This window comes from Oryctolagus cuniculus, chromosome 9, assembly GCF_051225735.1.
Source record: "Oryctolagus cuniculus isolate XC-2025 breed Fujian yellow rabbit chromosome 9, ASM5122573v1, whole genome shotgun sequence".
NCBI classification, from domain to species: domain Eukaryota; kingdom Metazoa; phylum Chordata; class Mammalia; order Lagomorpha; family Leporidae; genus Oryctolagus; species Oryctolagus cuniculus.
Window position 1 is genome coordinate 63,607,581 of NC_142875.1, and position 25,770 is coordinate 63,633,350.

Genomic DNA, 25,770 nt, shown 5'->3' on the forward strand with positions numbered 1-25,770 from the left:
CCCCCCACCCCGTGCGTATACCTGCACATAGCCCCTTGCCCTTCTGCCTCCCATGGTGGGATAACACAGCGATCAGGCCCTTCCTAGACCCTCAGCCTTGCACTTCCCCTCCAAAACCATGAGCTCAATAACCTTCTGTTCGTTATAAATTTCCCGGTCTGTGGTATTCGGTAACAGCGGTATAAACCCAACTAAGACACAGACTATTATATGTCGCGGATTCATTTCAGTTTCCCAAACAGCCTCTTAAACATCCTCATCTCCATGCGCACCCCACCAATGACTCACTTTTACACTCTGACAAGTCACACAACTCCCTTGCTCTGCAGTGTCTCCATTTTCAAATGGGAGAAAAACAACTTCTGTGCTGTTGTATGTTGAAGGCACCTGATCATAAAGTGCTGTGAAATCCTTGGATAAATGATACCGCGCAGGCACGGGCAAGCCTAACCACAAAGCTAAGCCAAGAGGGGCACCCGCCAAGTCAGATGAGAGAGCATTGTTAACTTCTTGCATTGAGAACCTGGGTAACACTGGCCTCCTCCGAGAAAGGGCTCTGTCCATTTCTGGGTGGTTTGGTATAGCAGGAGAAAGAGGAATTTTAGGTTTAAATATTGGATCCGAAAATGATGGTTGCACAAAGCTCTGTGATTTAGGTTAAATCACTCTTCCAAAAAACCCATGTAAGATGGGGGTGAAGACACTGACCTCGCAGAGTGTATGTAAGGAGTAGCGAAAAATGGGCAGAATCCTTATAACAGAGTGGATGCTCTCAAAACAGAAGCCATGTACCTGCCATGTACTTACTGGATCCTGTTTGCAGGCTAATTCCACCCTCCATCTTCCACCAATGCAAGACTTTCTATTGATGGCGCTGGCGCTGTGGTGTAGCAGGTAAAGCCACCGCCTGCAGAGCTAGCATCCCATTGAGCACCGGTTCGAGTCCTGGCTGCTCCACGTCTGACCCAGCTCTCTGCTGTGGCCTGGGAAAGCAGTAGAAGATGGCCCAAGTCCTTGGGCCTGCGCACCCATAACGTGGGAGACCTGGAGGAATCTCCTGGCTCCTGGCTTCGAATCAGCACAGCTCCAGCTGTTGTGGCCAATTGGGGAGTGAACCAGTGGATGGAAGACCTCTCTCTCTCCCTCTCTCTCTCTCTCTCTCTCCCTCTTTCTCTGCCTCTACTTCTCTCTGTGTGTAACTCTGACTTTCAAATAAATAAATCTTTAAAAAAAAAAAAGACTTTCTGCTGGTGGAGAAGTCAGCAGAGCAACCAGGGAGACTAGAAACTGCCCATGGCCTTTACCCTCGGTGTGCTCCATTCATCTGTTCATCTGGCAGGCATTTCTTGCACTCCTACCACACACCAGACCTCAAATCTGGGCATCTGTTGCCTCCCAGAGTTGCCAGCATCCACTTCTGACAAGACTTGCCTGACCTCTCAGGTTCTCTCTTCTTCCCTGTTCCCAGGGAAGAAACCCTGAGCCTCTCAGAGTCTGCCTTGGACAGCTGTGCAGACTGTGCACTGCCTCGCTCCTGGAGCACCATTCACATCACAGTTTTTCCTTCTTGCTTTGTCTTCCCTGCCTGTATGTACCTGGGGAAGGTTTCTGAGGTTGTGCTAATAAACAGTTAAAAACAGCACACCTAAGAACCAGACTGGGGCCCCAGTGAAAGATGCCAAGTTTCCTTTGGACCATGAGGTCCAGCTCCTGCAGGACTGGCAGTCACGGGCTTCCCTAACTGTTGATCACTATAAAGTCGATGGCGACCTTTAATTCTCAAGGGAATCGTGTGTTAAATGTTATCTCTGTTTTGCCAATGAAGAAACAAGACACCAAGGAACTAAGTCATTTCCTGAGGTCACAGAGCCATTCCTAGACTAGGACCCATGCTCAGTACACGTGGCTCCCAGGCCCGTCTGCCCATGACACTGGTGGTGCAGCCGCGCTGTGCAGGAGAACTCCCCATGATGGTGGAAGTGGTGCAGGTCTGCACAGTCCAACACCGTAGCCACCCACACAACGTGATAACCGAGCACTCGACATGCGGCTAGTGCAACTGAGGACCGAGAAGAATTCATTTTACCGAATTCAAATGTAAATAGCCACGTGGGACAGGTGGCTGTTGTATTGGACAGTACAGATAGGGCCTGGCTACCAAACCTGAACTGTACAGAGAGGGCTTTGGGTCCCTGTCTTTTGGTAGATACCACCTCCTGGAACTATGTCTTCTCCACGCCAAGCTCCTGGCCCATGTGGAGCCATTCCTTAATCACTGTCTCCTGAACATTTAGAGGGGGCTGACCCTAGACATGGTCTAAGCCCACAGGTGGCCCATATGGCTTGATGAGGACAGGGACCAAAAAGGTGAACCCACCCAACAAGCAATTGTACCTCCCACGGAGCCTCAATTTTCCCATCAGCCCGGTACCTCTCAGTACTGTTGGCTTTGAAGGCAAAGGCAATCTTGTCTATTAAGCCATTATCATCCTGGAGGCTCAATTAGCTAACCAGGCACCTCCCTGGGTCCCTAGGAAATAGATCCAAGAAATGAGATAGAAAAAGGAAGGTGGTGTTGGCTATGACGGAAGCCCAGATAACATCCCCTCACTGGGTTCCAATCCAAAATTGTACTTTATTTGGTCAATACAAACTGTAAAAGAAAGGTTAAATCCTCTGGTTCTCCAATATTTCAACATAGTGGGATCCCAAATCAACATGGGCTTCCCCACTGCTCCTGGACCTTTGGGCCATCCTTTCAAGGCCCAGTTTCTCAAACGTCTACAGCATCAGCCCCACGGAGCAGCAGCCACAGCCCTGCTGAAGCTGCAGGTCCAGGTCCCCACAGCCCCCAGCGTCGGTTGCCTACGCCATCTCCTTAGCTCCCGTGGCTGACCTGAGTGGCCCATGCAGGTGTTTGTTGTGATGCCAAAGCGGGAGTGCAGGCCTGGGCAAGGTGCCTCTGGCAGACGCTGAGATTAACAACACAGCACCTGCGTGGCATCTGGAAGCCCAGTTGGTAGGATGGGGGAGAGAGTGCAGAAAAGGGGTGCCGAGAGGGAGTGAGGGATGCTGGGAGAGAGCTGGAACACACCAGAGTGCACTCCACCCCCTACCTCCTCCCTCACGTGCTTCCATAAATGCCAGACGTTTCTTGGAATGTTTTGATCGCCAGCCCCCAAAATCTTTTTCTTCTGCCTTCTTCCGACACCTAGAACAATGCCAGTGACACAGAAAGAACTCAAGAAGTGCGAGGCGTTCACAATTCAATGCACTCAATTTTGCAGGCTGCCACCAGACTCCCCCAGGGACTGCTGCAACCTGCCATTCTCCCCGCTGAGCACTCCTCCTGCTTCTTAAGCTCCCGCTGAGCCTCTGTCGTCAGTCGCCACTGAGATGGGTTGCTAATTCCAGGCCTTCCACCCACAGAGCTGACCCAGCCAAATGCCAGCGCAACGTGGGATGTAAATCCCTCGCAGGCTTTCGGCTTGGTCCTGGAAATAGCCTCCAACATAGAATTCAGCATAAGGCGTTAGCATTCTGTCTTCCCTTTGTCAGTGGGACCAACAGGAAGGAATCAGGGAAGGTGGTTCGCCTATAACCTCTTTGCAGAGCCAGTAGGCATTTTCATGTGTGTATACTTAGACACCAGCAGAGTGTTTGGCACAGAGAAAGGACTCTCAAGATAATGTTCCCAGTAAACACAAATGTGGATGGAAGGAGAAGTAATTTGGTCAACAAAGGAGGGAAGAGAGGAGGAAGCACTGGACTTGTCAAAGCATTGCTGTATGTTTCCTGCCTATGTTAGTTAACACCCTAGTCAGGGCTTCGCTCTCTCCTGTGAAATGTAGTTAATACACACCCTGTTGTTGATTGGTACAACCCTTAGGCGGTCGTAATGGCACTTGGCAGCAAAAACCAGAAAGATAGTTAAGAAAATTGACTTGGTGATTCTGATCTTTGGAGATCATTTTAAGAAGCTAATTCAGCAGAAATAAAATGGTTACATGCATGAAGTTCATCTGTAGTTAACTAAAGAAAAAATTGTTTTGAAACACAGAAAGATAGAGGGACAGATAGACACAGAGAGAGCTCCCTTCCGCGGTTCATCCTCCAAATGCCCACAAGAGCCCTGAGTCAGAGTCAAAGCCAGGAGCTCGGAACTCAGTCCAGGTTCCATGTGGTTGGCAAAAACCCAACTGGTTGACCATCACCACTACCAACTAGGATCCGCATGAGCAGGAAGCAGGAGACGGGGCCAGAGCTAGGTATCTAACCCAAGTACTCCAAGGTGCGATGTAGGTATCTTCATTGGTGCCTTAACTCCTAGGCTGAATGCTGACCCTGGAATTCCATTCAACAACAAAATACCTCACATTACTTAACTATCCACAATAGGGAAGTAATTACTCATGCGTAATACATATATACAATGGATCATTTTTCAACAATAAAAATTAATATTTAAGAAGACCAAACATACAGAATCTGCCTTCCTCAATGCTGCCAGAGTGTTCTTTTAAAAATCAAGTCTTGGGGCCAGTGCTGTGGCACGGCAGGTTAACATCCTGGCCTGAAGCACCAGCATCCCATATGGTTGCTGGTTGGAGTCCCAGCTGCTCCACTTCTGATCCAGCTCTCTGCTATGACCTGGGAAAGCAGTGAAAGATGGCCCAAGTCCTTGGGCCCCTGCACCCATGTGGGAGACCTGGAAGAAGCTTCTGGCTCCTGGCTCCGGCCATTTGCAGCCAACTGGGGAGTGAACCAGTGGCTGGAAGACCTCTCTCTTTCTCTGCCTCTCCTCTCTCTGTGTAACTCTGATTTTCAAATAAATAAATAAATAAATCTTTTAAAAAATCAAGTCTCTTCTGATTGCCACTCTGCTGACAATTATTCAATGGTTAAAAATTGAGGAGTAAGGGGCCGGCACCGCGGCTCACTAGGCTAATCCTCTGCCTAGTGGCGCCGGCACACTGGGTTCTAGTCCCGGTCAGGGCGCCGGATTCTGTCCCAGTGGCCCCTCTTCCAGGCCAGTTCTCTGCTGTGGCCAGGGAGTGCAGTAGAGGATGGTCCAAGTGCTTGGGCCCTGCACCCCATGGGAGACCAGGAGAAGCACTTGGCTCCTGCCATCGGATCAGCGCGGTGCGCCGGCCGCAGTACACCAGCTGCGACAGCCATTGGAGGGTGAACCAACGGCAAAGGAAAACCGTTCTCTCTCTCTCTCTCACTGTCCACTCTGCCTGTCAAAATAAATAAATAAATAAATAATCTTTTAAAAAAATTGAGGAGTAAGATAGTTGGGTCACATGGTAAGAATATGTGTGCATAAGACACTACCAGCGTGCTTTCCAAAGTGGGGGGAAGGTACCACCTCACCTTCCCACCAGCCGTGTAGGAGGCGCCCTCCCTGCTCACACCAGCGCTGTAATGCTCAGTCTTTGGAGTTTAGTTGTGTGAATAGGAAGGTACTGGTATTTGTACTGTAGTGTGAATTCACGTTTCCTGATGTCAAATGGTGTTGTGCTTATCAGACTTTTGTATGGTTATTTACCAAAAGGAAATAAAAAACTATGTCAAAAAAATTTTACATTAATTTACAAAGTTATTTGTAAAATTGTCCTAGCAACTTTATTTAAAATAGTCAAAGCTGGAAACCAAAATATCCATCAACAGATGAATGGGTACACTCAAATGCTACTCAGCAATAAAAAGGAATGGCCTTCGGATATGCCCAGCTACCTGAGTCAGCTTCAGTGACTTTACACTGGGTAAAAGAAAGCAGACGTAAAAGAAGATCCTGCAGGATTCTGTTGTATGAAGTCCTAGTGCAGCAGAACTAATCTGTTGTGACGGGGAACAGATCCTGTTTGGGGTTGGGAGTTAGGGAGGGCGTTGACTGGAAAGGGGCACAGGGAACTTTTGGAGGAGATGAAATGATCCACATCTTATTTGAGGTATGTTTACGCAGATAAATATGTCTGTCAATGCTCATCAAATTGCACACTCAAAATGGACGCACTTGTTGTATGTCAAACACAGCTCAATATTCTAAACAAACGAACTGCTCCTATTACTGCAGAATAAAGTAAAAAAAAAAAAAAAAAAAGTTGTGCATTAGCCGAGGTCTTTGAAGCTAAAATCCTCTCTGTTGTTCTCGCCAGAATCCCACCTATTTTGTACTAGTCACCCCAGATACGTACTGCTTCCCAGTTACCACATTTTGTCATGTTCCTATATCTTTACAAATACTATTCCCACATCTGGAACCCGAACCCACCCCCAGCCTCCTTGTAGCTTGACTCAGCCCCACCTGTCCTTTGAGATCAACTTGAGCCTGCCTGGCCTCTCCTTCAAGTTTGGATCCAGTACCTCTGATGTGTTCTAGCATCCGCTGGACACTGCCAGTCTCATGTTTCCATGCTGTGACCTCAGAGTCAGTATTCTTTTGTCTCCTTACTGGGCTCTGAGAATCTTGAAGCCAGGGCCTATCTTGCAATGTTTCTAGTATCTAGCACCAAACTTGGCCCATGTTGCTTAGTAAATGTTGAATGGGTGAATGAATGGGTGAATGAATGAGCATCTGGTCTACCCTAGGAAGGCTGCAGTAAGGATCAGGTGAGACAAGCAGTGTGACTCTGCACTCTATAATTTGGGTGTTTGATTTGGCACAATAATGTGGTTATGTGGCCAAGACTATGCCCTGCGTGAACCTCTAACTCCATATCAGGGTGCGGCCAGCAAAGAGAATCTTAGCACTTCCTATCTAGGAATCAGGATAACAAACCTCCCATGAGATCCTGAGTGCCTCAAGAGGCGAGCAAAGGAAGCTTGGCCCAGCTGAGCCGCTTAGTTGGTAGGTAGTGGCTGCACCCTCTCTGTGTGTAGCATACTTCAAACCACAACTCCTTGGGCCGGTGCCGTGGCTCACTTGGTTAATCCTCCACCTGCGGTGCCCACATCCCATTTGGGCGCCGGGTTCTAGTCCCAGTTGCTCCTCTTCCAGTCCAGCTCTCTGCTGTGGCCTGGGAGGGCAGTGGAGGATGGCCCAAGTATTGGGCCCTGCACCCGCATGGGAGACCAGGAGGAAGCACCTGGCTCCTGGCTTCAGATTGGCACAGCGCCAGCCGTGGTGGCCATTTTGGGGGTGAACCAACAGAAGGAAGACCTTTCTCTCTCTCTCTCTCTCTCTCTCTCTCTCTCTCTCTCTCACTATCTGTTACTCTACCTGTCAAATAAAACACACACACACACACACACACACACACACAACTCCTCATACCTACAACTTTTCACCATTCCACAGAATAGTTATTGGTTTATGCAAACCACTTGCCTTTCAGTTTCCAAACACAACTGTTTTCATGAACGTGCACTCTTGTTCCTGAAGCTTCTGACAAGGAAAGATTACCAATAGCTGCCAGGCAGATACGAGGCCAGCATTGCCTTTATGTGTGGAGTCTCCCTTGGCCATTTACTTGATGACATGGAGTTGGAATAGCAACTTCCCATGACTGGGATCTGTTTGCTTCGCCCTTGCTGGAGTTCTACAAGAATCTGGCAAAACTCCGCCAGATTCGCCTCCCTGTCAGCACCTGCCACGGTCTCCCCCCAACTTCCACCCTGTCAACGCCACCTACAGCATGAAGGCCCCCTGGCTGCCGAGTGACTCCCTGCCTGGATGCCACGTCCTTGAATGTGGGGAATGAAGGCGTCTTCTACTCTGTCATCCCTCCTGGACTTTCACCTGCTCTCATGCTCTTTCTCCTGTGTCGGACTGAATCCATCAGAGAGCCATCCAGTCTTCTTCAATCTTGCACACAGTCATTGGGGCTTTTTTCATAGTCCAACACAGAAGGTTAATTTGGTAAAGTAGACTACAATAGAGAGCCCTCAACAGGTCAGTGCCCAAAGGCGGGTGGATGACCCTCTGGAGGGAAGGAGGGGGGAGGTTGATAAGAGGCAAGAATAGTGTTAACCCTAGAGCTGGGTTTCAAGTTCTTTTTCTAAGTTACGAGGAGAGATTCCTTTGCTCACTCATTTATTCATTATTACAATCTGGTTAGACCAATGGCCTCTTGGGAAACAGCCTCATCTGGCCTCATCTCCAAGGGGAGCCCAGGACTGTACTCCTATCAGGGGCTCCCAAGTTCCCCAACACTAGCGTGGGTTTGCCCTGAAAAGTGATGCTTTATGGACACTCAAACACAACGAGAGTTTAAACAAGAGTCTTTGGGGAGAGGGCCAGGAGAAGACAGAATGGCCATGACCAGCAGTCCGTTCTCTTTCGGTCTGAGTCGTGTGGACAAACAACTTCCCATGTGAGTGGGGAAAGGAGGGATTGGAATGCTCGTTTGTATTTTCCGAAACTATCCAATGAACCGTGAACCTAACTCTACACCTGAGGCAAACGGGGAATTGCTATTTTAACACAGCACGGCTCAGAAAACAATCTGCACATGTTCTGGGACTTGGCCCAGCCCCAGAGAGATTCCTGGCAGCATTTTACGGGTGACTAATATTTGAGTTAAAATCAACAAGGGTTTTCCAGACACAGACTCTCTGAGGGTGAAGGCTGGACTTGTCACCTGCCTGCCACGGCTTGCTCTGGTTCGCTTTGTCACGTGGGATCTCAGAGGAGCTTTCTCCTGAGCACACAGCAGGCCTCTAAAATGCTCATGAATGTTTTTGTCCGATCTGGGTGCGTTCTGCTTAGTCTGCCGGCCCATATCTCACACATGAGGACAAGCAAGAGATGGACAGCATGAGACAGGAAACACACCTGTTTACTCCAGAAACATCTGTGAATGCCTTCCTCTCTCTGGGGCCTGTGGGGAATACCAAGATGACTACTCCAGTTGAATGAGGGCAGAAATGAAAACAAATAATTAAAAGAAGGCTGTCAAGTGCTGAAGCGGGTTTGCACGAAGGGCCGTGGGAACACAAAGAAGATCATTAATGTTGTCAGAGGCATCCCAGGAGGAAGTCCCTGTCTGTAGAGAATGACCTCGGAGCTGCACCTCAGCAGATGTGCTGGAAGGCTCAGAAGCGAAAGGAGAGGGGAGGCGGTCAGGCAAGGGGAGAGCAGATGCAAAGATCCAAAGGCAGCGAGCCCTCGATGTCGGCTGCGTCTAGGGTGCAGGGTAAGCAGGAGGAAATGGGGTAGCTATGAGCTGATATGGTGGGTTGGGGTCAGTTAAGAAGGGATGTGAGTCACGTTAAAGGGTCTGGACTTAATTCTTTGGGGGATGGGAAAATAAGAGAGAATTTAGGCATGGCTATGACTTACCGCATTTTAGAGAGACTTATCTGGCAGCAAGCAAACCTTGAAATGGCGAGGGAAGGTCAAAAGCTTGTACCATGGATAAAATAGTGAAATGAAATAGTGAAAACCTGGAATTAGTTGTTAATTGTGGTGGAAATGGAGGCTTTTGGTCTTCAGAAAATGGAGTCAACAGGAGGCTGCTTAGATTCAGAGGGTGAGGCAAGAAGGGAGTCAAGAGTGATTGGATGATCTCCAATGAGGGCAACTGACAATGACACGAGGAATAATTGGGCTAAGAAATGGAATGCAAGAGGCCTAAACACAGGAGTCTGAGAAATTAGACCCTATTCAACCCAAAATATTTCTTGTATGGAAACAGGATATCACATAGCCTAGGTAAAGGTGGTTGCTTTCATTTTAAAGCAATTTTAAAATCAATTGCTATAAAGTTTAACAACTTCCTGTTATGGTTGATGGTATCAGTTACAGGTTCCTTTGGAATACAAGTGGGACCAATGCTAGTACTAGGCCTTGCCCTGTCCTTTGCTGTTCTCCCAGGAATAACTGGCAGGAAAGACCACAGACTGACCATCAAGGACCTTTGTCTGTCTCAGCATTTCCAGATTGTTGAGAGCCTGGGGCACACAGGGTAAGAGTGAGAACTGGTGCACTGGGTGGTCAGGGCCAGGATCTTCAGTCTGATTGCCCAGGAGGAACTGAGGTCCAACTGGGCACACTCCCCACCGGGGCAGATTAGAGTAGCAGAAGGGGGAAGGAGGTGCCATAAGAAAGCCCTGTCCAGCCTAAAAGAGTGGCCGTGGGACCTCAGAGTTTGTTGGTCAAATCCTTCTCCCTCTAATCTGTGCAGTTTGAGAAAATGACAGTTCCAAGTTGTAAGACTGACTGTCATTCTGCGTAATTAGCCACCCTCATTGGCCGCATCCCAGGAAGAGCCGGCTGTGCGTACAGAGAAGTCCTTGTCTGTCACCCGGAGGGCTACAGACTTCTACATTCAATGAGGGAAGCACAAGGGGCTCGAACCCCAGGGGCAGAGAGCAAGGATGCAGGCAACCTGGACAAAGAAGACATCCCTCAGGGTGGTGGTGGAGGAGAGACTCCCTGGCAGCTGAGAAAGGAGTGAGTATGGACAGGCAGGGGTTTTGCTCAGAGAGGAACCAAGAGGGCTCAGGATCTCAGGGCATGTCTCAGGGTCACAGAGGGAGGAAAGACAAGGGAGTGAAAGCCTAAGATGGATTTGCAGGTGCGACACCGAGGCTCTAGGCTGGTGGACAGGAGCCTTCTTGTTGGTAGATGGTGAAGCTGGGAAAGTCCATTGGGTGAAATCCTTGAGAGCCATAAGGAAAAGCCAAGTGGGACAGGTTTTGATGCAGCTGAAGGGGAGATTTGACTTTGGAAAATGATCATTTTAGCAGTGGTGTCTGAGATAGAGAGAGACTGGGGAGCAACGAGAGACAAGATCGATTCATAGGCTGCTGAGAGATGAAGTAGGAATCTGACTTTTAGGTAGTCAAGCACCCAGCTAAGTTATTTTTACATAACTTTATGTGGAAGTTTCCCAAAGAGAAGCTCAGAGAGTTCTAGCGGTGCCAAAGCCAGGGTTCACACCCAGGTCTTGGACTCCTAGGTGGTGCTTCACTCTACGGGACTCTCCAGAATGGAAAGGTGATGACTGTCAGCCCCAGTGCACAGCGGATCCAATTGGGGAACTTCCAAAGCACTGAGGCCCAGGCAGTACCCCCCGACCACCTGAAACAGGAAACCCAGGGGTGAAACCATACCTACGCAGCTGAATTCGAGAACCACGCCTGTGAGATGTTGCAGAGGAAGACGAGTGTCTCTGGCCAGCAAGTGGGAGGATCGAGAGAGAAGGAGGGATGAAGGTGACTTGAAGACTTCCAACTGGGGCCGGCACCGTGGCTCACTAGGCTAATCCTCCACCTTGCAGCGCCAGCACACCGGGTTCTAGTCCCGGTCGGGGCACCGGATTCTGTCCCGGTTGCCCCTCTTCTAGGCCAGCTCTCTGCTGTGGCCAGGGAGTGCAGTAGAGGATGGCCCAAGTACTTGGGCCCTGCACCCCATGGGAGACCAGGAGAAGCACCTGGCTCCTGCCATTGGATCAGCGCGGTGCGCCGGCCTCAGCGCACCAGCCGCGGCAGCCATTGGAGGGTGAACCAACAGTAAAGGAAGACCTTTCTCTCTGTCTCTCTCTCTCACTGTCCACTCTGCCTGTCAAAAAAAATAAATAAATTAAAAAAAAAAAAGACTTCCAACTGGGATAAAGTCAGAAAAGAATGCTAGAGGGGACAAGAGGAATTTATTTTCTTTGTCATTTATTTCGCTGTCACAGTGTGACATCCAGGTGAAAATGCCCAACAGATGCTTGGCAAAGTAGGCCAGAAGCTTCAGAGCCTACAGGCAGTACCAAGGTCAACGGCTCAGCCAGGGCAGGCTGGGCCAACTTGTACCAGCCCGAGAGCCAACTGCTCAGTCTCATGAAATTTTGCAAGCCCACAGTTAATGCAACCATTGTTAGGAAACCAAATTATAGGAACTTTCCACTAAATATATTTTTACAAGTTCTCAAAACCCATCACTTCCTAATTACTTTTCTGCACTTTTTTTTCATCTGTGCTCCTGAGCTTGCTCAGGTCCATCTTAGCTGCTGGTAAGAAAATCACACAATGGTGGCCCAGCATGCACCTCTTCCCAACTCTACACCAGTCACACTGGACACAACAGCTTGACAACAGCCATGGTAAGTATTTGCATCATGAAAATGGGCGCAAACTACAAGTTAACCCTGCCGCCGCCCCAACAGCCAGTTGTTAAACATTTACCTACACACTATGATGGGCTATTCTGAGTAGACAGTGGACAACTCCACTTGGGGAACCTCATTAAAGTAGAATAAGGTAGAAAACCAGATTCCACAGTTGAGGAAAAAAAACATTGCCACTAGAAACAGTTTTCCCTTCGACTAATATTTCCCCAAACACAAGTGTTTTGCCCTACTCGGGTCTCCCGGGATTGCTACTATTCCAAGCAGACCTGTTTTATTTAGCTCTGTGAATAAGACACCGCTCATCAGAGAAGACCTAGTTTATATGCACACATAAAAATACTCTGTTTATATAGCACTTTCCTTTTAAGGAACTCACAGCAATTACCCGTGTTCTCTTTATTCTTGTGAAAGCCCTGGGAGGTAGCTAGGTGGTAGAGGAAATAGGAAAGTAGTGAAAAATAAGCATTAATTTAGGAATCATGGCATTACCTAACCTCAGCAACCTTTTTTTCTCCCAGCGCGGAAAGTCCTGACTTCAAGACTATAAAGTGTCTTGCTTAAGAAGGTTCTAGAATTGGACTCTCATCACTGGCAGGTCTCCACCACCATGGCCTCAAGGGAGAGGAAATGTCCCACTCCCTTCTCTCTTCGTCCTTGCCTGCTATTTTGACCCCAGCACCTAACTTGAGCTTGGCTGGAGTTGTCCACGCCCACCTGGCTCCAGGACCCTCAGGGAGTTCACCAAGGGGCCCTCGACAGGAAAAGGGGTGGGCCTAGGTGGGAGCAGCAGGCACCTGTAATAGCAGCTGTTTCCACACGATTCTGCTTTGTCAAATGATTGTTCCTGGGCTCCTGGCCAATGACACCACTGTCCCCTCGGCACCTACCGCATTGTCCCCCTGGGAATCCAAATGGCCTCTTTGCACTTCCTCTACACTTTCCTTTGAGGCTCTGGACAATCTCAAGTCAATCATTTCAATATAGATCAGTTTCTCTCTTCGGCCGTGTCTTCCCCTTTTACCCAGGAGTTACCTGCGCTGCAGGGCAGGAGCTACGAGCCTGCTGGTGATGGGAAAGAATGCAGTGAGATGGATCTAAGTTGGGGGATTGGGGAGCAGCCTGGACATGTGCGTGTGCATGTGTGTGCCAGAAACAGAAATAAACTGAGAAAAAAAAAAAGAAAAAAAAAAAAAAAAACGGGGACAAGGAGAAGGGAGAAAGAGATCAGTGGGGACTCCTGAACTGAAAATCAATTTTGTTTCTGACTAGGATTTCCCTGTTTATTTTAACCCCTGGGTCAGTAGATTTTAAGGTACAACTTCCAGATGGTTAACCCGGGGCTCCATCTCATCCTCTTAATAGCGTCCTCTGGAGGCAGCCCCACAAGGTAGGGGGTGGGGCACGGCCAAGAGCATCTGGTGCTGGCCTGCGGTCACTGGGTGTTCAGATGGCCTCCACCCAGCTGTGTCTGGAGGGCCCTCCCCGCCTGGCTTCCCAGTCACCCAGGATGGCCGCAGGGGTGCTACTGGTGTTCACCTGGGCTCCCCCATCACCTCATGGGGCGTTCTGAGGCATGTCTCCAGGGCAGCCCACCCGGCTGGAGTGTCTTTGAGGCAGGCAGGGGGGACAGGAGGGTGACAGACCAGGAGGTGGGGAGTCCCAGTCACAGGCTGAGCCCTGATTGGTGGCCTGGCTGCCCTGGGCACGGGGGATTCTGTGGCTATGAAAACAAAGCACGATACAGCCGACAGGGCTCCTGCCTCAATTTCAGGTGCTTTCTTTTTTCTAAGATTTATTTATTTTTTCTAAGATTTATTTATTTTTATTTGAAAGACAGAGTTAGAGAGAGAGAGAGAGAGAGAGATCTTCAATCTGCTGGTTCACTCCCCAAATGAAGCAATGGCAGGAGCTAGCCCAACCAGAAGCCAGGAGCTTCTTCCAGATCTCCTATGCGGGTGCAGGGGCCCAAGCACTTGGGCCATCTTCTACTGCTTTCTCAGGCCACAGCAGAGAGCTGGATGGGAAGTGGAGCAGCCTGGACTTGAACTGGCGTCCATATGGGATGCTGGCACTGCAGGTGGTGGCTTTACCCGCTATGCCACAGCGCCAGCCCCTGTTGCGGATGCTTTCTGAGGTCCCTTCCCATGTAATATTCTCTAAACGACTCCTAAGTGGTAGAGGGCTTCCCTGCAAGTCCTCGGTGGTGAATGAATCCAGCCTCTGTTGTGTGAAAAGGACCTGTTTGCTTCCCTTACATTCGACTTCCCAAACTTCACTGCTTCACACTTCTGCACTGTGTGGGTGTCTGCAATGTTAATTGGCCTCCCCACAGTCCCTGGAGAGAGGCAAGTGTTGCAACACCTGCCACACTCAAAAACACTCATTTAGGTGTCTGATTGCTCGGGGCATCCTGGATACGAAGTCAAAGAGCCAAAGTCCAGCTGTCCAGAAGCTTCTAGAAGCCCCTAGAACTCGCCCACATCAAGGACAAACAGCTGAGCCAACTCTGAGCAGGAGCACTCTGGCTTTGAATGGTGGGGAGAGGTGAGAGAGATGCAGACCCTGGCTCCCCTCCCCCTCCTAGACCCCCATCCTCATCCTCACCCCGACCTCCCCACTGCCAAGGCACGAACCCAGACTCAACCTGTTCCCGGACCTCGCTGGCGTCTGACATAAGAGCCTGCTATTGTGTTCCTATCAGGGGGAAACAGCAACAGAGGGCGAGGGTGTGAGTAAGGAAAATAAAAATAAGAAGTCTCCAAGGCTTGCCCCTAGCCTGGGTTATCTTGGCTCCTTCCATGATTCAGTTCACAGGCTCTGACATAAAAGGCAGGAAGTTACAGGCGCTAAACAAAGCTCCTTAGATGTCAGGAAATTAACCTGGGAAATCGGAGCCAGGAGCGATTAAAAGCGCTGCGGGCGGAGTTCAGAAACCACCATGGCCTTAGATCAAAAGCTGTTTGCTGGGCATCCCAGGCTCGCCTCTGCCCAACTGCACATTCGAAAAAACAAGACACGACCTGGCCACAGAGCCAGCGCGCCTGGGCGGTCGGCATTCTTCCTGCTGCCTGAGTTAGTCCTCTGTCCGAGCTGTAGCCTTTGACGGTTGCCATAGGCGTTCCAGTGCCTGCCCTTGGCAAGTCTGCCCTCCTAGGGCAGCTGACTGCTCTGGCTTCCTTATAAGGGAAGAAGATCCTGTATCTGACCTCAGCTGGGGTCCAACAAGTGGCCCCAGGGGAAGCAAAGAAGGTCCTTAAAAGGAGTGGGAGGTGAGGGAGCCTGGGGATCCTGACTCTTCCAGCTAAGAAAACAAGCCGCCTTGGGGAGGGTGGGAAGGTCAGAGCAGAACACACCATAGGATTGTGAAACTCATCGTGGATGTCCATGGCAGTAATGATATCTCTGACCCCAGCTTCATTATCTGTGCAATGAAGGGTTGCAACTCTATTTTCCGTAACACCTTCTAGTTAGAATGTCCTGGATGATCTTAATACTTACATCCAAGGAAATCCTTAAGGAGGTTTGCCCAACACCATCTCATGGTGTCTCCTGCAGTGGATGTTAACCCCATTTTATGGAGGAGAAGACTGAGGCTGCATAAGACGAAGAGGCTTGCCACAAATCTGATAAATAGCAGAGCTGGTAATAAGCCTGAATTCTCAAGGACCCTGCCCAGAGCTCCAGGGGTGCAGTGTTGGGACAAAGTACACTTGCAAGAACACACTGAAAGTGACGTCATGCCATGTGGTGTGCCAGAACACTCAGAGATGGAAACCCCATGGTGGTCTCACAACAATATCAAAACCTCTTTTTGAGTCTACAGAGCAGAAGTTAGGTGTGTTCCTTCCAGAGGAAAACCGTGCCAATGCTACTTTTGTTCCTCGCCCTCAGCACCTCAGAGCTGGCTCTGGCCTTACTCTGAGGGAGGCGGGCCCAAGAGCCACACGATCCCTGGGCAGAGCTGATTGGACCAGTGTCACTGGGCTGAGAACACACGCAGGTGCTCTCTGCCATAGGACTGCTCCTGGGGCCTAGAAAGTGCAGGTGAAGTCCCATGAAGCTGAAGCTATACCACCAGAGAAACAGAGCAATAGGGTGGCTGGTGGACAGATGGAGTGATGCATAGATTACATATATGATGGATAGGTGATAGCTAATAGATGATAATGACAACATTAGAGAGAATTGGTTCATGCGTTTACAGAGGCTGACAAATCCCAAGATCCAAAGTCAGCAAGCTGAAGATCTGGAGAAGTCAATGGTTTAGTTTGAGGTCAAAAGCAGGGAAAAAGTTGATGTCTGCATCCAAAGTCTCATTTGGGAGAGGCTCGGTCTTTTGGTTCTACGTAAGGTTTCAACTGGTCGGGTGAGAACAGTTCCCAGCGTCACTCAGTCTACCGTTTCAAATGTCCATTGCCTTCAGAAACACCTTCACAGGAACACCCAGAATAATGTGGCAGCTTTCTGGGCCTCCCCTGGCCCAGTCAAGCTGACACACACCAGGAACCAGCACGGTCACACAGATAGGGTCCCATCAGTACAGCGGCACGCAGTTAGGCAAGACGGAGAGAGGAAGCTGCAGACTAGCTGGGAGAGCTTCAAGAAAAGAAGGCGGAACCTTCCGGATGAGGCATAGAGATGAGATGGGGCAGGGATCCCTGCAGCCGTCCCAGCTCCAGAGATCCCCCTGCAGCCTTCCTGAAGGGCTCTGAGCCGGTTTGTCTTCCTCATAATTGCACCGCCCCCAGTGAGAGGAACACCGTGCAGCTCTTTGAATTGCATTAACGTCAAAGCAGCCATTTATCAAGTGGTAAACTGTCAAAGGCCAGATGGCCTTTGTTCTAGGAGCATTGACGATGATGGGTTTGACTCCTTGCGAGCAACCACGTGCAGTTGTAATAAAACATCGTCATGAGTGTTTGGACGATATGGTTCAGTCTATAAGGCTGCCCAGCATCTGTATCGTGATGGATTTGTGGTTTTCTACTCCCTGTTGTTTCAGCATTTTCTGGGGGGGATGTCAAAGGTTAAGAGGTCTTTCCCCAAATGTAGCAATGTGTGACAGCCCAGGCAGAATCCCTTGCAAGTGTCATAGGTCTATTACACATTGTTATTAACATAATCTTTGGAAATCTTCCTCTCCTCTCTAATTAGCTCTTTGGAAGACAGTCTCCATACGTAACCAAGAACGTAGGGTTTAGGAAGACAGGTGCAGCGACCGGGGCGGAGAATCTGACTCAGTTTCCACATCAGAGCTTGTTGTCCCGAGGATGTTCCTGGAGAGCTTGTCCTGCAACACCACACTCAGAGGGGCCGGACCAGCAGCAAGCCCGGGGGAGATGCAACAACCCCATCCACGTCAGTGTTTTGGGTTTTTTTAAAAGATTTATTTATTTTGGAGGCCGACACTGTGGCACAGCAAATTAAAGCCCTGGCCTGAAGCACTGGCATCCCATATGGGCGCCGGCTTTAGTCCTGGCTGCTCCACTTCCGATCCAACTCTCTGCTATGGTCTGGGAAAGAAGTAGAAGGTGGCCCAAGGCCTTGGGTCCCTGCACCCACGTGGGAAACCTGGAAGAAGCTCCTGGCTCCTGGCTTCGAGTCAGCACAGCTCCCACCATTGCGGCCGTCTGGGGAGTGAACGAGCGGATGGAAGACCTCTCTCTCTGTCTCTGTAATTACTCTCTCTGTAATTCTGTCTTTCAAATAAAAATAAAATAAATCTTTTTTAAAAAAAGATTTATTTATTTCAAAGGCATAGGAGGGGGAGGGGCAGGAAGAGGTGGTAGGGGAGGAAGGATAGAAAGAGGCAGAGGGAGAGAAGGAGGGATAGAGAAAGGGAGAAAGAGGGAGAGAGAGAGAAAGAGAGAGAAGGGAGGAATCTCCTATCTGCCGATTCACTCCCCCAAGTGGCTGCAACAGCCAGATCTGGGCCGTGCTCAAGCCAGGAGCCAGGAACCCCATCCAGATTTCCCACGTGGGTGCAGGGGTGCAAGCACTGGGGCCCTCCTCCACTGCTTTCCCAGGTGCATTAGCTGGGAGCTGGATTGGAAGTGGAATAGCCTGGACTATTCCATAGGTACTCCCATATGGGATGTGGGTGTTGCAAGCGGTGGCTTAACCCGCTGCTCTCTGTGAGTCAGAATTATAAACACACAGTGTAGGAGACATATGTTGCATGGGCAGGAAGGGTCCTCGAGTTCCCCCTTTTCTCCATCCTGGACCCCCCCCCCCGACACTTGCTATCAAAACTCTGGCAAACTTTTTTTTAGATTTATTTGAAAGTCAGAGTTACATATAAAAGGAGAGAGAGAGATCGTCCATCCGATGGTTCATTCCCCAGTTGGCTGCAAAGGCTGGAGCTTTGGTTCAAACCTAGAGCCAGCATCAAAGAAGGAGGTACCTTTCTCTGAAGGGAGGAGAGAACTTCCACTTTGACTATGACCCTGTCGGAATAAGATCGAAGTCGGCGAACCCAAAAGGCTTCCATAGCCTTGGCAACTCATGACTAGAGCCTAGGGAGATTACTAATGCCATAAACAAGAGTGTCAAATCGTTAAGTCAACAACAGGAGTCACTGTGTACTTACTTCTCATGTGGGATCTGTCCTTAGTGTGTTGTCCAATGTGAAGTAATGCTATAACTAGTACTGAAACAGTATTTTACACTTTGTGTTTCTGTGTGGGTGCAAACTGATGAAATCTTTACTTAATATATACTGAATCGATCTTCTGTATATAAAGATAATTGAAAATGAATCTTGATGTGAATGGAATGGGAGAGGGAGCGGGAGATGGGAGGGGTGTGAGTGGGAGGGAAATTATGGTGGGGGGGAAGCCATTGTAATCCATTAACTGTACTTTGAAAATTTATATTTACTAAATAAAAAATTAAAAAAAAAAAAAAACTAGAGCCAGGTTCAAGCCCTGGCTGCTCCACTTCTGATCTGGTCCTCTGCTATAGCCTGGGAAAGCAGCAGAAGATGGCCCAAGTCCTTGGGCCCCTGCACCCTTGTGGGAGACCCAGAAGAAGCTCCTGGCTCCTGGTTTCTGACCGGCCCAGCTCCAGCCGTTGCGGCCATTTGGGGAGTGAACCAGCAGATGAAAGATCTTTCTCTCTGTCTCTCCCTCTCTCTGTCTATAACTCTGCCTCTCAAATAAATAAATAAGTCTTAAAACAACAACAACTCATTCCCTGGCACATCATAGGTATACAATGCACTTGTCATATTCTTTTAAATAATTTTCACAAAAAATCCCATCAGGCAGATCACCCTATCCCAACTGAATTCAGCAGATGAGGCCAAGTGATGCTGCAGTAACACACAACCTGCACGCCTCGGTGTTGACATCAACAAAAGGCTGTTTCTCATTCCTGTCCCACACGCACAATCAGTCGGCTACAACTTTCTCTGTGTTTTGTTCGTCCCACGCCTCCCAGTAACAGAGAGAAAAGACAGCAGAAACAACAATGCCTCTGAAAGCGTCCACACAATAGTGGCACAATTCCTTATACTCCCTTTCGCCAGCCAAAGCAATTCTCCCAGCCAAGCCAATAGGGCAGGAATGGAGAGCTTTCGACAACAGGGAAGGTGCCAAAATTCACATGGCCACACCTGGCACTGTACAGCAGGGATGCATAATCCTCCCCCGGGAGAGACAGCAAAATCATGAGTGCTGGTACCACAAGGCACACGGTTTTACAGTGAACCTGAGGGGAGGTAATATGGCTAACCCAGTACCTTGTTCACAGCAGGCTTGGTGGTGGGACAAAGTCTTGGGACCCCAGGTTTGAAGGTCCCTTCCACTCCACATCTGTTCCCAGGTCTTTCTCTGTGACAGCAGCACCTGCCCCATGTATGCTCTATGCCACTCACCCTCCAGTAATATGCACATCAAGTTGTCACACTCAAACATTTGGCCCTTGAATGTTTTATTCATAAGGATCATATGTCCAAGGGAATCCAAGTGAGCCAAGTCAGACAAAATTAACAAATGTAAATCAAGAAACATAGATAGAGCCAACGCTGAAATGCTCAGTACATGGAGTCATTTGAAACATGTTCTTAGTTTAACCAGCCTGGGGCTGGAACGGAGGCCGATGGCATCTGGTAAAGACAGAAAGAGAGACCAACGCAAAAGAGAGCGATGCATTGTTGCTGGCTTCCGGCGTGTCAGGGCGGTACCCATTGAGCTTCTCGGGCCGTGGGTTGATTGCATCTGTTAGTCGATTGCTGGAATGAGGGGTCTTGGAAGAGCCAGGTGCCAATAACTTAAATGGGCCTTAACCATGACCTGCTCAGCGTTTCTAGAGTTAATTATTCCTGTCGTCACAAACAGCACCTGGTCCCAAATGGGCACCCTGGCCACCTACGGTTAAATGACTTCTTTGTTTGTCTCTCTCAGGCGAGTTCAAGGAAAACACCTGACTGTATGCAGGTCTTTAAGTCTAGAAAGCCAATCAGAATTCCTTGTGGGTTTTTTTTTTCTGAATCATTAAATTTTCTCTAAATTGCGTATGTGACATATTTCATTTTCCAACGGTGTGGATTATGAAAAGTTCAGCGCTATCACAATTAGCAACTGCGGCTTCGTTGAGTACCTGTTCCCCATCTCTGCCAATGACATTTTTATACAGATTGGTTTGATTAAAATATGCCCGCTAAGTCACGAATCCAACCTGCCCAGGATATATCAAATTCCACGGTGTGATGAAATGCATATCATCCTGGAAGCGCTCCCAAAAGAACATGTACAGAAAACTCTGTCCTCTGCCAAAAGAAACACTCCTTCCCAGCCCCCACTGCTTCCCACCCTTCTACCACACACTCAGCAAGCTGAAGCTTGCGCAGGGACTGGCTCGGGTGCCGCCTTTAGCAGCCCTGCGTGACCTTGTCCGTGTCCTCCTCCTATATGTGCAGTGCGGAGGCAATGCCAGGGCACTTTGAGGGACAAAAGAGGGCTCCCTGGCACAACTCCCTTGGCATTCTGCTACTCTGCACTGTTGGTGAGCAATTGGCAGGCTTTTCTCCAGGGATTTCTCAAAAGTGCCCAGAAGGCAAGCTCAGAATTACAGCCTGGCTGCAGGCCACATTGTGGCAGATGCATGGACTCGTGGGCATGTCAAATTCATCACTTCAATGCTAAACGCATAGACCCAACATTGACCTGAGATTGGACACTGGGTAACTCCCAGGCAAGTCTTTCTGAAAGCTTCCTCCACAACACCCAAAATCGCAATTCCAGGGTTATCGCAATTTCACTCCTATGTAAGTGGTTCTCATAGCACACAGGCAAATGGATATAAAAAGATTATGTTACTGCTCACAGGGGAAAGAGAGCTCAACAAACACTCTGCAGTGTTATGATCTGATAATAAAGCAAGCACATTGAGCAGCTAAGCCAGAAAAAAAAAATGGATTTATAGCTAAAGTCTTTGCCACTCTGGGTTTGCGGTGTCATCGGTTGACAATTGTTCTCTGCACAATTACAATGAACACCCATGCACCCGCCACCATACGGGAGTACATTCGCTACAAAGCTGAATGTGATGTGATTCCTGACACTGGGCAGAGGACTGTCTAGACATGGATGGTACGGATGGAGCATTTTCAGGTGTCTGAGACCACAGACGGCTTTTGGAGGAGGAGCATCTGTGGGGAGCAAGGATTCAGGCACATGGAGTTGGGGAAGGGGATAACTCATCAGCTGTAGCCACAAACGTAGTAGACATGTTGGGAGCAGACCCTGTTTGTCATGTGGGGTTCTCATCGCCCCGCTGCTAGCACATGGGTGGTTCCCAGCTCCCAGATTCTCCCCTGGTCTGGAAGCTTGCCCTGGGCTGAGCAGACTGTCTCACCAGGGAGGTTAACCACATCCTGCCCCTAGGGAAAGCCACTTGCCAATGACTGGCACAAAGGGCCAGCCCCTGTGCCTCCAGATGAGAATGGTGCTGTTGTGTGGTTAGGGAGAGACCACCCCATGTCTGCAGTGGGTCAGGCCAGGCCAGTCTCCACCTGAGACTGATCCTTCAAGATGCCTTGCCTTCCCCTCTCCCACTTCTGCTCTTTGTTTGTTTTTGGAGAAAACCCCTTCAGTAAATCATAGGCATCCAAAGCCCTCTCTCGGGCTATGCAGAATTCTAGGCTCAGCCCCTGGCTTTCTGTCGTGCAGTAGCCCAGCTGGAGTAACAATAGCCATTCTCGGGATACCCTTCCAGCCTTCCATAAGCCACCTGCTCCACCCCCTGCTCCCTAACTTCCTCTGCTCATCCCAACCGCCCCTCCCTGGGTCCCTAGCTCAGGGCTCACTTTCATTCCTCCCCTGCTCGAAATGCTTGCTCTCCACCTATTTCTTTGAAGGTCTAAGTCAAGTGGTTTACTTATTCCCAGGTCTCCAGACCACGCTCTAGCCATAGTCCTTACATATGTGGTTTTTCGTCACTCCAGAGATGTGCCAAAACAGACGCCTCTTTATTTTCCCAGACAACTACATCACAGCTTCATCATCTAAATAGACGTTGTCACTTTCAAAATACTCATCCTGAAGGATTAATCACTTCCTCCAATACAGCCACTGCCCTTGGTAATTTGGGGATTCCTCTTTAGGGTTTGCCTTCAGAGTGTGTATCATGCACTACTGAACAGGATGCCCTACAGCAATGCCCTGTCCTGAGAAGCTCTCAAATCCACTGTGCACCATGACTGCTGGGTGCGGCTTAGCCAAAGTGCTAATACATTCTGAAACTGAGCAACTCACGCACCTTCCTGATGGTCCTTGTGGGAATGGACATTTTCTCTACAATTCTGCCCCACCCAGTGATGACAACTCTGTGCCCTGTGGATGTGATTTTTTTTTCTTTTTGAGACCTTTGGACCATGAGTAATGTAGGCATTGATTCATTCATTCAACAATATTTATTGAACACTTTCCACAGGCTAAGCACTGTGCTTCAAATGTGACAATGAAATGAAAATAAAACACTATTTTTCCCCACATGGAGTTTGGAGCTATGGGAGGAAAATTATAAGTTGACAGTGTTAGGATGGTGTGATAAATGCTACAATAGAGATCCATGTAGAGATCTATGGGAGTAAGGGAGAAGTGTTAGACTGGAGGGGCAGGGAGACTTCTGGAAGCAATGTTTGGAAGCATGACTAGGACTTTGCTAGATGAGGAAGGCTGGTGGTGGCACTGGGGGGAGAATTGCTGGTAGGAAGGCATAGATAGAACGTGGAAACAGCACAACACATTTAAGACTCTCCCTGCGAAGGTCAGATTAGTGGAATGAGCAAAGAAAGACCCAGGAGGTGGTCACTGCTGAGGGCTTATCTTGAGAGCCATGGAAAGCCCCTCAAGGGTCAGGTGGGCTACAAACCCCACAGCAAACCAGAACCATAGAGTTGTGAAGAAAGTCGAATGGAATCATTTCTCAGAGTGCGCTCAGCACTTCTGCACATGTGCTGCACTGATCAATCCTCCTGACAACTCCGTGAGGATGCATGGCTGCCTTCACTTTACAAAGACCAGGCAGCTTGAGTAACGTGCTCAAGATCACACAGCAAATAAGTAGCAGAGTTGGGGTTCAAACACTCAACTCCAGATCCCAAGATGACTCTGCCAAAGAAATCTATTCAAGAGTAAGAACAGATACATTATTTCAAAGGGAGCTTTGAATTCTAAATAAAATTTACCGTGTTCATCTGCGGCACAGATCAAACTATTTGGAAAATAAAGCAAAAATGATGAACCGTGTTGTGTCCATTAAACTAGAAGAAAACATCAATTATCATGTTATCATATTATCAAAACATAGTGGGAGGGAAATTATGGGGGGGAGCCATTGTAATCCATTAACTGTACTTTGGAAATTTATATTTACTAAATAATAAATAAAGAAAGAAAGAAACACCAAAAACAAAAAAAAATCATGTACCATGGCATCTACTTTGCCCTACTTACTCAAATGGCATTAATGTACTGATGGTCCCATTGTAAATTTGCATACATCTTTTGGAAAACAATATAACAATATATGATATAAAGAGATAAAAATACACATTACATTGTCTTTTACCTGCCACTAGGAGTGCAGCCCAAGAAAATATTTCAAAAGAAGACACAAAGTTTATCACTGTGACATTATCCTTCATAGTGAAAAACTGAAAGCAGCCTAGATGTAGGGTACTAGGGCAATGATTTGGCAAATGACCATGCAACAACTCAATGGAATATTGTCTGGTTATTGAACATGATCTTTACAAGGATTATGTAACACCTTGGGGAAATAGTTCTGAAAGGTAAATTGTCACGTGAAATGGTAGAATACAGCACACTATTGACACACTGTAGGAATATGGCCCAATACCTTTGCAAATTCCCAGATAAGCAGAAACCACGGTAGCATACAATCTCCCCTTTAGAGGCAGCAACTGAAAATGTTAAATAACCCCTCAAGGCTCTTAACCGATCTATGAACTTAGGATTTGCTTATAAAATCAATTTAACAAAACTCTGCCAATAAAATACGTTCTGAATTGCATTATATTACATCATCCGGGAACTTACCTAAATGCACCCAAATCTGCAAAGAAACAGCATCTTTATCACCTCATGAAAGCTCCTGGCGAGCTCCCTAGGAAAGCACAAAAGCTCTATTGAAATGCTAGTCCCAGCAATCGTGGCCTGGGTTTGTTCATTCACTGTGCATTTCTTACTTCCCTGCATACCAGCTCTGAAATCTGGCCATTTCAAAATCAAACCTCTGGAAAATTACAGATTATTACCATCTCTAAAGTCCCATGGCAAATAATTGCAATCGAGAATGTCAAATTCATGAATGCCAACAGTGTACTACATATGCATTATGATACAACTCTTTGAAAATGTCGACATATGACCAAAGCCTCTTAGAAACAGAAAATAAAGATAATGCATGTAAGTGGAAGAATTTTAAGTAATAATTTCATTTTAAAACAGCTTATTATATTGTTTCACACAAATGATTTATCACTCTAGCAACATTCCTGTAGGTTGAATTCATTTAACCCATAGATATTTTATAGCTTTGGGTTTTGGGTTTGTAATAACTGGGTAACAGCCAGAGGATTAAACAAGAACTGCCTACAGAACTTAGTCACATTGTACTTTCTATGTTTTTAACCAAAGATGCCAAAAAACAGTAGTGTGTATATATCCAAACACAATAGTAAAATATACCAGCACTTTGTCTTCAATGTGGGACTGTTGCTCATTCACTTAAATAAAAATCATGTCTGTGAATAAAAGTTAATAGATCTAAAGGGAGACATAATCTCCAATAGGGTAATATCAGAGTATTTCAACACACCGCTTCCATAGGCTGACCAATAAACCAGAGAAAAAATTGAACAAAGAATCATCAGAGTCAATCTACACTACAGAGCAAATGGACCTACTAGGCATTTGCCGGACATCCCATCTCATGGTTGTAGAATACACAGTCTTTTCATAAACACATGGAGTATTCTCTAGATAGACTATGTAATAGACCATGAAATACCTCTCAACAAATTCAGACAAAATTAAATTATATCTCTGGAAATTAGCAACAAAAGAAACTCAAGAAATTATACAACTACATGGAGATTGAACAGCATGCTCTTGACTGAACGTTGGGTCACTAAAGAAACAAGGGAAATTTGAAAATTTCTTAAAACTAATGAAAA

At 47.9% G+C, this 25,770-nt stretch overlaps 1 long non-coding RNA gene across 1 annotated transcript in view; it reads right to left on the reverse strand.

Annotated features, from left to right (window-relative positions):
- LOC138843695 (uncharacterized) overlaps positions 1-24,879 on the reverse strand; it is a 28,522-nt gene extending 3,643 nt beyond the window's left edge. The window contains exon 1 of the long non-coding RNA XR_016213744.1: positions 24,632-24,879. This is a non-coding gene — a long non-coding RNA (uncharacterized LOC138843695). The remainder of the gene's footprint in view (positions 1-24,631) is intronic.
- Positions 24,880-25,770: the final 891 nt, after the last annotated feature.